We start from the raw sequence: 12,482 nt of genomic DNA, 5'->3' as shown, positions 1-12,482 counted from the left end.
AAAACAAATGTTTTAATGTTATAATAACCAGAATTTTTACGTTGACTGTTGATTATTTGTGTTTTTTATTTTGTTTTGATATTTGTGCTAAAATATTTGCATTATAATTATCTTCAGTTTGATCCAAATTGGAACTATTGTATTTTCCTCTATTAAAAAATTATGCAATATGAAACCCAAAGTTATTCTAAATATATGGTTATTAGTAGAACAGTATACCAAACGGTATATTAAGTATCAATAAAATATTTATAAATAATACCTACAAACAGTGGCGGCTCGTGATTTTTACAATAGGGGAGGCTATACCTAACTGTAAAATATCTAGACAAAGGACATCGCACACATCTTATGGAAAATATAATGTCACTCAAATTCAATAAAATTTATATGAATATATTCGTTTCAATTTAACGATCAATTCTTATCATTGCGGTAACTCTTAATTTTCAATAATAAGAGCAGAAATTGATATAAATCAATCTGAAATCAAATGGGTAAGTACATAAGTTAGAGAGAGAAAAAATATTTTAAAATACCCAAATTATAGTTAGTTCATAAATCTTCTCGAGCTCTTAAGCATCTTATTATAATAGTTTCACTAATCCGCTTAGGCCCAGCGGGTTTAAGCTGTTTTGAATAGCACCCAGAGCAATAGTGATTATAACTGACACGTTTATAGACTCCAAAAAGGTGATTTCGATAAACTTTAATTGCAATTTGCGCCGTAATTAATCATAATTAAGAGTTGGCGCAATGATAAGAATTGAGAGTTAATTTAAAACGAATCTATTCGTATAAATTTTATTGAATTTGAGTGACATTATATTTTCCCATAAGATGTGTGCGATGTCCTTTGCACTAGCAAAAAAATGCGCCAAAAAATGTAATTTAAGGCCCCATCTTTTGACCATTTTTTATTTACATTTCATAATATCATCCTAATTCATAATTTCTTGATATTATCATTTTAAAAATAGTTAGTCTAATAGTAAAAGTTTAATACCAAAGTTTGTGTCGTTTATTTGTTAACAATTCCATCTATTTGTAAATAGATACCTATGCATATCAAAATAAATACAGATTTGAAGTTTTGCAGTCCATACATAATGAAGCTTCAAATTTTTTAAGATACTCAACTGAATTTTTTTAATTCTAAACGCGGCCTACTGCGAATTCAAAAACACGATAAATTACCGATATTTTGCTTTGAGTTAGAGATATCGGAAAAAGTTATTTGAGCAAGTTGTTCCAAATATTATTATAACCCCACATACCAAATTTCATAACAAAATTCGCACTTTTAGATTTTTCATTATTTTTAGTCAGGACCCTAAAATTCGTTGTCCCGAGACGCACCCAACCACCCAACGGAGCTGAGAAGCTATTCTGCCTCCCTTGGTATATCTCCGGGCAGCGTGTGATGGCGCCGTAGATGCCACTGTTAGGAGACCGGGTCTCCGTAAACGCCTGCTGCGCTGCACGGAGCATTAGCAGCGGAGAATGCTGGGTTTCTCGGCTCCGTTCGTGCATCTCGGGATAACCCAGGGTCCTGCCTACAATAATATGTAATAAAACTGAGACGCGATCATGCGTTCTAATGCTAATGCTCCGTACGTATGGATAATTAGTGATAATATGGAATTTACACGTTGTATAATAGTGAGAGTAATTGTTGTTTTCGCGATTCATGATAAACAAAACAGTATAGTGTGTAAAAAATTTATGGGGAGGCTGAGCCTCCCTTGCCTCCTCTGACGAGCCGCCACTGCCTACAAAACACAAATAAATTCATCAAGACATAAATCATATGATCTCATTTTCAGCCGCCATTATGACATTTAGAAGTTTTACCAGCAGGTTTTACGTTTTTGCTCTTTGCGCAGAAACTGGCGCAGTTATTGTACAAGAATCTGTGCGGGAGAGATTAAATGTCCAGCAAACGACGGCAATGTTGCCAGATTCCTTTTAGCGGGAATTTTAAAATTTTATAGCAGTTTGGTTTTAAATTTGACAGTTCTGTTTTGTCAATTCAAAAATCTTAACCTTACTTTTACAAGTGATTAGGATTATTATTTTATTTACATATAAATTGAAACAATAAATATTGTGCTGTGTCATAATTTAAAACTCATTATGTTGCAGTCTTTTCCAGTTGATAAAATTGCAATTCAAAAACTTTTAGGTAGGTAGGTGTAACTTCCACATTACATATTATTTATTTTTTAAGTATTAAGGTTGATGTTGATATCAAAAATTTAGATTTCAAAGATAGTTTTATGTAGGTAGATACTAATAGAATAATACTAGATAATAGATTAGATACAAAGTAAGCTGTAAGTAGTATAACTGCCCATGTAATCACCTGTTATGTTTTTAGATTTGCACTAGATTGGCACAGAAAGAGAACAGTACAAGAACATGAAACATCTTATTATGAATGTATATGTAAGTGATCCTCAAAAAATTATTTTACAAAACAAGATAGAGAAAGAGCTTTAAAATCCCAAGGATCCTGCAAAATGTTTATTTGGTGTACTAGTCGAATAATAGTATCTAAAAATATTGAAACTATTTTAAAACATATTACGGACACGAGGATGATATAGAGCACTTACATAAATACCAAAATCAGATAAATATCTCTTCAAAGTTTATTTTGAGACTTTCTTCAAAAATGTAAGTAAAATATTTGCATATCGACGGCGGAAAGGTAGGACTTCGTAACTGAAAAAATTTTATAACATGAGTTAATTCAGTTTTCGCTTTAGAATAAGTGTATCGGCAGCTATTAAACAGCGATTACAGCTGGGAAAGTTTCCGGAAGGCTTCTAGAAGGCTTTCCCAGCTCTAAAAGCTGTTTAATAGGTGCTGATGCACTTATTATAAATCGAAAACCGAAGTAACTCATTTTATACAAATTTTTCAGTTATGAGGTCCTGCCTTTCCGCCGTCGATATACACAATATAATTTAAAACAAGAATGTTACCACTAAACCACTTTTTTAAATATTACTCATGAATATTTACTACATTTTACAATTTCAAACTAGTGTGTTTGATTCTCCTATACCTATATTTTACTTTTTTAGTAAACTTCAGACTGTTCAGGATAGCATAATAGCATAGGAGGCGAATTAAAAAGAATTAATTTACTTACAAGTAAAGATATCACAAACATTAAACTATCTTATGCTTACAGACTCATGTCCAATATTATTTTACAAACAACAGGGCATACTAATGGATATTCATTCTGAATTTAATATTTATGATTTTTGTCTTATTTTCCTTAATACTGTGCAAAAATGAAATGTTAATTAAGTGTGGTAAATCCTTTATCGCAATCGATGGAACTCATAGGCTCAATTCCTATGACTTTGAACTTATGACAGTATTAGTAAAAGATGAATTTGGGAATGGATTTTGTACTGCTTTCTTATTTTCAAATAGAAAAAATACCTACTTTAATTTACCGATTTTTTAAATACATGTCTGTGTTGGTATTATATGTATAGTCAAATGTTTTCATATCAGGCATAAGCGACACCTTTTACAATGCCTCGTCAAATGTAATGGGTATTGCTCCTAATAGACTGTTAAGTGCCTGGCACATAGATAGGGCATGGTAAGTAAATCTTAATAAAATATCTGATTCTGAAAAAAATCCTATTATGTATACAAGATGTATTAATGATGGTTTAGAGAGTATTAATAGCTTTTTGGGTAGACTTCTAAGTGATGCAGATACATACAATTTTAGTAAGTATTTCCAGTAGAACTAGTGCAATAACATCCAACAATGGGCCTATTGTTATAGGAAGGGGTTGTGGAATTAATACCAATATGACCATTCAAAATTTTCATAAAATTTTGGATAAAAGGGTATCCATTAGTTGTTATCAGTTAAGTTTGAAACTTCGCACTTATGGAGAGCTATACCATAATATATAATATGTATATCTCATAATATTACATCTCATATTGTTCACTACAGTAGTAATGAGTGAGCCTGCATACACAGAACCATAATAATATATTATAGTTCGTGTATGCAGGCTCACTCATTACAATAGTGAGCAATATGAGATATAACATATTATAGTATAAGTCTCTGTGCATGACCAGATTAACATGTTTGGTGCCCATCTCGAACAAGCTCCACTTGGCTGGTACCACATACTTAAATCATTTATTTAGTTACACAGTACTACTCACATAACTTATGTGTCGTCAGTACCTTCCGTAAAACCTTCGTGATGCTACCCATATGTCATGGCCACTGAATGTGTTAAAGCGTGTTAATGTAGGAGAGTTATACTAAAATATATATCTTATATTATATTGCCTTAAATAGAAAAAATATCTTATTTAAATTGTATCCATGTAAGTTTTGATTTAATGAAATAAACCTTTTAATCAAAAAAGTGTTGTTTACTTGTGTACACCCAGCAATATCCTGATCATAGATAAATAATATAGTATTACCGGATCCTGATATGCAGACGCCAATAGGGCTTTTCATCGATTGTCATTTGTTTCGAGCTTCTGTCATGAGTCACATAATATTAATGTATCTACGTCATACGTCTTTGGTTTGTATCATTGGTATATAGCATATACCAATAACGTATGACGTAAATATATTAATATTATGAGACACATGACAGAAGCTCGAAACAAATGACTGTGAATGAAATGCCCTATTGAATAGGGCTTTTCATCGATTGTCATTTGTTTCGAGCTTCGTTCAAGTGTCACATAATATTAATATATCTACGTCATACGTCTTTGGTTTGTATCATTGGCAATATCAATAACATATGACATAGATATATTAATATTAGACGACACATGACAGAAGCTCGAAATAAATGACTAAGTGAAAAGCCCTATATCATGTAAATACAAGTCATAAAGATGTCCTTCTACGGTTAAAATTTCACAGCCTAAAGACATCATTTATGTAACTTCTTAAGCCGTCACAAAATGACTGCAATAAGAAAATAGAATTTATTAACTCGCCTCGCCCCCAGGCAAAGTAAAGGTGCTAGGCCACTAAGAATGTTTTTTTCAATTTTTTTATTTTGTGGCTTTAGCGCTTAGCTATTTAGCCAGATACATGATGAGAATTAATACTATTATAATGCATATTAAAACTAATTCAAATTACTAGTAATTTTATTAATATTCTGAATAATTATGTAACCACTTAATACTACAATAAAAAAGTGTCCATCTATATTATCCCAACACATTTTAACCTTTGAAATCGTAAATTTCCATTCCCATTAAAAAAATAATTTGTACTGTATAAGTATATTTCTTTTGAGCTTCATTTTTTTTTTTCAAAATACTGCAACATGAGTTTTAAATTATGACACAGTACAATACTTGTTTCAATATTTACATGTAAATAAAATAATCCTAATTACTTGTAAAAGTAAGGTTATAAATTTAAGAATACAGAACCACCGAACAACCCGAAGGCACAGTCGACTCGGCGGGAAAAGTTCGCGCATCTGGTTTGCGCACGGCTGGCGGCCATTTTTTCGGTCCACAGGTCCGCTGCTGACACGATCAATTTGTGATTGTTGTTGTCAGATCACGCTTGTTTCGGGGTTACTTTGATTTTGTGTTGTTCTGTTCGGTGATTTTGTTTTTGTGCATTGTGCAATAATAATTATGGATATGGACAAAAAGAAAGGCAGTTCGAATTTAATCTGTGCAGCGATCAACTGTAAAAACACGGTATCAAATTTCAGCTATAGTTTTTTTCCGTTTTCCAAAAGACGAATCAAGGTAAGCATTTTTAAATTCACAATGTTTTTATAAATGTGTATGTACTTAAATGGGTAGGTACTTGAAAATTTGGTGTTAACTATGAAACTTTACCTAATCAATTATTTTCAATGGGAAATAAGCCACAATTTTACCAAAAAAATGATTTTATTAACGTTTCGACGCCCAAGTCAGGTGTTATTGTCAAAATACAAAATAATTCTTGTATTCAATCATTGAAAATAGTTGATTATAAAAATGCCACAAGGAAATAGCTTCAGAACAAAACTTTACCTATATTATGTATACAGGGTGTCCAGAAACTCTACCGACAAACGAAGACAGGAGACTCCTCATATAATTTTAAGACATTTAAACCCAATTCATCTAGTCTGAAAATGCTTCCTAAGGGAGCTAGAGCTCTTTGAAGATGGCGTCTTGTAATTAGTTTTTCTTAGATACCTCCAGAACCCTTGCATTTAGAAAAACAAAAATTGGTACACACATTTATCTTCCAAAGATGCATCGATTTCATTCATCGTGAATTTCTAGTACCGGTCATAGGCGTCCGTTATGGGTAGGGCAACGGTTATTTTATCGCATAACTTTTTTATCTTTAACTTTTAAGCATTTTTGATATTGGATTATTATACTGTGAGATATTCTAGTACTAAAAGGTGCTCTTGATTTAAGTCCGTAGGACACGCCGTTTTCTAGAAAAATCGATTTGAAAATTTTTCGTCTTTTAAATTTGAAAAAAAAACTGCAAAAAAGTTTTCAAAAAAAACAGTGTATTTTACTACCTTATACCAAGAGCAACTTTTAGTACTAGAATAGCACATAATTTAATAATCTAAAGTCACAAATTCTTAAAAATTAAAGGCAAAAAAGTTATGCGATAAAATAACTCTTGACCTACCCAAAACGGACGCATATGACCGGTACTACAAATTCGCAATTAATGAAATCGATTCATCTCTGCAATATAAATAAACGTACCAATTTTCGTTTTTCTAACTGTTTTTTGTTTGAATTTTTTTTTGGAAATTCAAGAAACGAAAAATTTTGAAATCGATTTTTTTAGAAAACCGTGTGTTCTACCGACTTAAAGGAAGAGTACCTTTTAGTACTAGGATACCTCATAATTTAATAATCCAGTGTCAAAAATGCTTAAAAGTTAAAGACATAAAAGTTATCCGATAAAATAACCGTTGCTCTACCCAAAACGGACGCCTATGACCGGTACTAAAAGTTCACAATAAATGTAATCGATTTATCTCTGAAAGATAAATATGCGTACCAATTCTCATGTTTCTAAATGAGAGCGTTCTGGCGTTATTTAAGAAAAACTAATCACAAGACGCCATATTTAAAGAGCTCTAGCCCTCTTAGGAAGCATTTTCGGACTAGAAGAATTAGGTTAAATTGTCTTAAATTTATCTGAGGAATCTCCTGTCTTCGTTTGTCGGTAGAGTTTTTGGACACCCTGTATATAAAATATTGTTGAAAACGTACTTACACATACTTTGTTATTGTAAAGCTTGGAACTCCTATTTTTTGTACAAAAAATTACAGAAATAGAGATAAAATACAAAGAAGCTCTTATTAGATCGCTATTAGGTCACGATATATTTTTTAATTAAAATTATATGTTAAATAAGTTTAAAGTAAATAAATTTTATTTGATACACTTATTTGAAAAATCAACACCGGTGCTGCAACATCTATTTAAGCAAAGCCGGATCTGGGCCTGGATTCCGTGCACTGTAGATATCTACATGTCGCTTTCTATTGGTGTCAATTTTCGTAAAAATATTTGAATTTTAGCTTTAATTGAATTATTTTCTAGTTTTGCTAGGTTATACTCTAATTGATGCTGAAGTGAGACTTAGTAAAACAAGAAAATATTTGAATTAAAACTAAAAATTCAAATATATTGACATTAATAGAAAGCAATATGCGCAGTGTCAATATATTTTAATTTTTAGTTTTAATTCAAATATTTTCTTGTTTTACTAAGTCTCCCTTCAGCATCAATTAGAGTATAACCTAGCAAAACTAGAAAATAATTCAATTAAAGCTAAAATTCAAATATTTTTACGAAAATTGACATCGATAGAAAGCGACATGTAGATATCTACAGTGCACGGAATCCAGGCCCTGACCACTTGGACCGCTAAAATGGCGCAAGGTCACAGAATCTGTCTGACAGCTAAACAATGAAATTTATTGAAGTGCACCTTCGGGTTGTTCGGTGACAGAACTCTCTTAAAACCAAAGTGGCATTAGACTAATTTTAAAATTCCCGCTAAAAGGAAAAAGGTAAATCTGGCAACAGTGCCGTCGTTTGCTGGACATTTAATCTCTCCCGAATCTGTGCCTGACACAAATTCTTGTATCGTTTCTCTGAGAGACAAAATATTAATGGGCATCAGAGATCCAGTTACTAGAGAAGCTCTATTGAGAGTGGACAAACTTACCCTACAAAAAGCCATCGAATTTTGTAGAACTAGTGAACAAAGTAAGAACCAAAATTTGAAATTTCATACTGAAAGAAAAGATGTAGACATAGGAGAAGTTCGTAAAGATAGGTACCAGGGCCATAGAAATTATAATAACTCTAGAAGTAAAGCGAATACCAATGAAAAATTCAAGTGTAAAAGATGTCAATCAACTCATGGGGCCAGAGAATGTCCAGCGTATGGAAAGAAATGTAAGAAATGTGGGCTTTTAAACCATTTTGCAAAGTCGTGTAGAGTGAAGAATATTGATGTCATAGATGAAGATAGCAGTGATGGATCAGCTGATAGTTTTGTAGGAAATGTCAATAAAGTATACCAAAATGTAAGTAGTCAAAATATTTGGGATGAAATTATAGAAATTGAAAACAAGAGAATTAAAGTAAAACTTGACACAGGTGCAGATGTAAGTATAATTCCATTAAAAATTTTTAAGAAAATTGATAAACAATTTAAAATTAGGGATAATCATTATGTACTGAAAGGGTTTGAGGGTACTCAGGCTAAAACAATGGGTGTCGTAAATTTATTTTGTAAACATAAAAATAAGTATGTTTACGAGGATTTTACAATTATTAATGGGGCAACTCGAGTTCTTTTAAGTGGTAAATTATGTATTGATTTGGGGTTAGTTAAACGAATCAACAATATTGAGAGTTGTGGTACTTTAGAATTAGCAGAAAGGGATAAATTTATAAACCTTAACCCTGAAGTTTTTAGAGGTCATGGTAAATTTTGTGGTAAACATAGGATCACTACAGTAGACAATTTTGAGCCAGTAAGTTACCCACCTGTAAATGTACCTGTCGCAATTAGAGATAATTTAAAAAATGAATTAGATAGGTTGACAAAAAGAGGGGCAATTGTCAAAGTTAACGAAATTGACCCCAGGGCAAGCATAAACCGCATTGTTATTGTGGAAAAGCAAAATGGTAAGTTACGTTTATGCTTAGACCCATTAGATCTAAACAAACAAATAGTCCGCAAACCAAGAGTAGTACATAAATTGGAAGATGTTTGTGCACAAATGATAGGTAAAAAGATATTTTCTGTATTTGATCTCTCTGAAGGGTATCATCATTTAGAACTTGACGAGACATCATCATGGAAATGCTGTTTTGCAACTTCTTATGGAATTTTCAGATATAAAGTATTGCCATATGGATTATCAAATTCCCAAGATCTGTTTCAAGAAGTAGTAGAAGATAAATTTAAAGGTATAGAGAATTTATTGATTTGTCATGATGATATGATTGTTATGGGAACAACAAAAGAAGAACATGATACAACTGTTAAAAAAGTGTTAGAAAGGGCTAAAGAAGTAGGAGCAAAGTTTAATGGGGACAAATTTCAATATTGTCAAGAAGAGGTCAGATTTATGGGTCAAGTTTTTTCACATAAAGGGATGCAAATAGATCCTGACAGAGTGGAATCACTTTGTAAACTTGAAAAACCAAATAGTAAAGTAGAATTACAAAGAATTTTGGGCGCATTTAATTACGTTAGACGGTACATTCCGAACATGGCTGAACATATTCAACCTCTTTGTCAATTACTTAAAAATAATGTAGAATGGGTGTGGCTCCCGTCACATCAAAAATGTTTTGATAATTTAAAGAACATAATTTGTAAATCACCAGCGTTAGTCCCTTATGATCCTAATCAAAAAATTATTTTACAATGTGATGCATCTAAAAATGGTTTAATTGTTTGTATGTTCCAGAAATATGATTCTATTTTAAAATTAGTAGCTTGTGCATCACGAAATATGAATGATAGTGAAATAAATTATAGTCAGACTGAGAAGGAACTATTGGCAATTTATTATGCTACTCAAAAATTTCACAATTTTATTTATAATTTTGATGTTGACGTTCAATCAGATCACAAACCTATAATCTCCATTATGAAGAAGCCAATTTCCAAAATTGGATCAGTTAGACTCCAACGTTTAAGGCTTAAACTTCTCAAGTACAGATTAAATGTATATTTTGTTCCTGGGAAAGACATACATTTTGCTGATATGCTATCTAGGTCCAGTTTAAATATAGAGACACGTGACCCAGAAATGTTTGAAATGGTCCACTCAGTGAGTAAACATTTACCTGAGCCAGGAAAAGCAATCTGAGTTAAGACTAGCTACTAGCCAGGATGAGGCATTAGCAGTAATTTTTGATTTTTATTATAATGGGTGGCCAAAAGAAAAAAATGTTCCTCAAGTGTGTAAAAAGTACTATGGTATAAGAGATTCACTGTATTTTGAAGCTGGCATCGCATTTATTGATGACAAAATAATTATTCCGAAAAAACTTAGGCTTGACATGATAAAATTGCTTCACAAAGGCCATATAGGAGTCAGTAAAACTATAAACAAAGCCAGGAGTATATATTATTGGCCAGGACTTAATGATGATGTGACAAACTATATAAAAAAATGCAGGATATGTGAGAAATACAGACCAAATAATTTTAAAGAACCAATGATGCCTCATGACATTCCCAGACTAAGATTCAATAAAGTTGGTACAGACATTTTAGAGTATGGTTCAAAAGCATATTTAGTAATTGTAGACTATTTTTCGCATTGGTTGGACATTTCAATATTAAAAGATAAAACCTCCAGTTCAGTAATCAACTCATTTCAAGATACTTTTAGTAGATTTGGATATCCAGAAATTTTAATTGCAGATAATCTACCATTTACTTCGGTAAAATGTAAAAATTATTATAGAGAAAAAGACATTACAATTATGACATGCACTCCACATTACCACCAGAGTAATGGACTTGCAGAAAAAGCAGTCAATATAAGCAAACAAATTTTAAGAAAGAGTAATGAGGAAAATGTTGATTTTAGAGATTTGGTGATGGAATATAATAATACCTGCATAATAAATCTTGATGCATCTCCAGCTCAAATTTTACAGAGCAGGATCCTGAGAGGACAATTACCAACTACAGCTAATAAATTAGAACCTACAATCCAGAAACAAGTATATAAGAATTTATGCAAAGAAAAAGAGAAATTACAAGTACGTTATGATAAGACAGCACGAAGAAAACCAGTAGAGTTTAGAAAGGGAGATAGGGTAGTAATAAGAAGTTCAAAAGATAATTATTGGCGTAAAGCAATTGTGTTAGAAAAGGCCAATGAACCTAGATCATATTGGGTGAAAAAAGAAGATAACAATAAAATTATTAGACGGAATTCACACCAAATGAAACATTCATACACCACAACACTTGAAAAAGAACTCATTTTAGAACCCGAGTTGTACCCTGATATTCAGTCACAAAGTGTTCATAAAGATACCACTCACATTAACGTAAATGATAGTGTTAATAAAACCATTAGTTGCCCAAGCCCAAATGTAAAATCAGTACCTACATTGAGTCATAAAGTCAACCCAAATATTGAGACTTCTAACAGTTATAAGACGAGAGTTGGTCGTAATATAAAGACCCCTTATAGATATCGATCTTAGGGGGAAGGTGTTTAATATATATAGCTGTGTAACAGCGTAGCAAGGGGCTGCGTGCTAGACATGACATGGCTAACTTCAAGCCAGTCAACATGGTTGTCACTTGTATGATTTATTGTATGTAAGATGTTTAGTAAGTTTTATAAAAATATATAAGTTTACTCAATACTATGATTGTTTGACTTATAACCCATTAAATAAAGTAGTTTAAACATAGATAAATAATATATAGTATTACCAGATATTACTCGAATATTACTCGAGTCATTGGTCAAATATTAATCGAAATGCTCGATGCTCGAACGCGTCATCGAGAATTGCAACTTTAGGATGGACCCATGATACTATAAATAAAGTTATAGTTGTTAGTTATAGTTGTTATAGTTATAGTTGTTATTTATCATGGATGGACTATCTTAAGGTGGTATGACACAATGTTAAAATTTATATAGTTTTTAGGTACAGTTACCGTCATTATTTCAAAACCAATCTTCAACTTAGGGGTATGTACAGCCGGTTCCTAAAAAAACTGATACGACTCTTAGTAAGATTTGATCATATTGAGCAGTGTATTTGATTGATCTGACATTATATTGATTATGACAGACAAATAATAAAATAAACAAACAACAAACAACTGATCCATGAAAAAACTAATAAGTATTTTAGAAAAATTTAAACGCAGGATGAAAGATTACAT

The 12,482-nt window shown here is 31.8% G+C and overlaps 1 long non-coding RNA gene across 2 annotated transcripts; it reads left to right on the top strand.

Annotated features, from left to right (window-relative positions):
* The first annotated feature begins 2,015 nt into the window (after positions 1 to 2,015).
* On the top strand, positions 2,016 to 6,163 carry LOC126890451 (uncharacterized). 2 transcript variants are annotated; one of them, XR_007700319.1, is made up of 3 exons: positions 2,016 to 2,185; positions 2,381 to 2,679; positions 3,093 to 6,163. It is a non-coding gene; the product is annotated as an uncharacterized LOC126890451 (long non-coding RNA). The 2 variants fall into 2 exon arrangements; XR_007700320.1 differs by having other exon boundaries at positions 2,381 to 3,986; positions 4,059 to 6,163.
* Positions 6,164 to 12,482: the final 6,319 nt, after the last annotated feature.

Source organism: Diabrotica virgifera, chromosome 8, assembly GCF_917563875.1.
Source record: "Diabrotica virgifera virgifera chromosome 8, PGI_DIABVI_V3a".
NCBI classification, from domain to species: Eukaryota; Metazoa; Arthropoda; class Insecta; order Coleoptera; family Chrysomelidae; genus Diabrotica; species Diabrotica virgifera.
The sequence above is the reverse complement of the archived record's forward strand: the minus strand, read 5'-3'. Positions and strand labels throughout refer to the sequence as shown.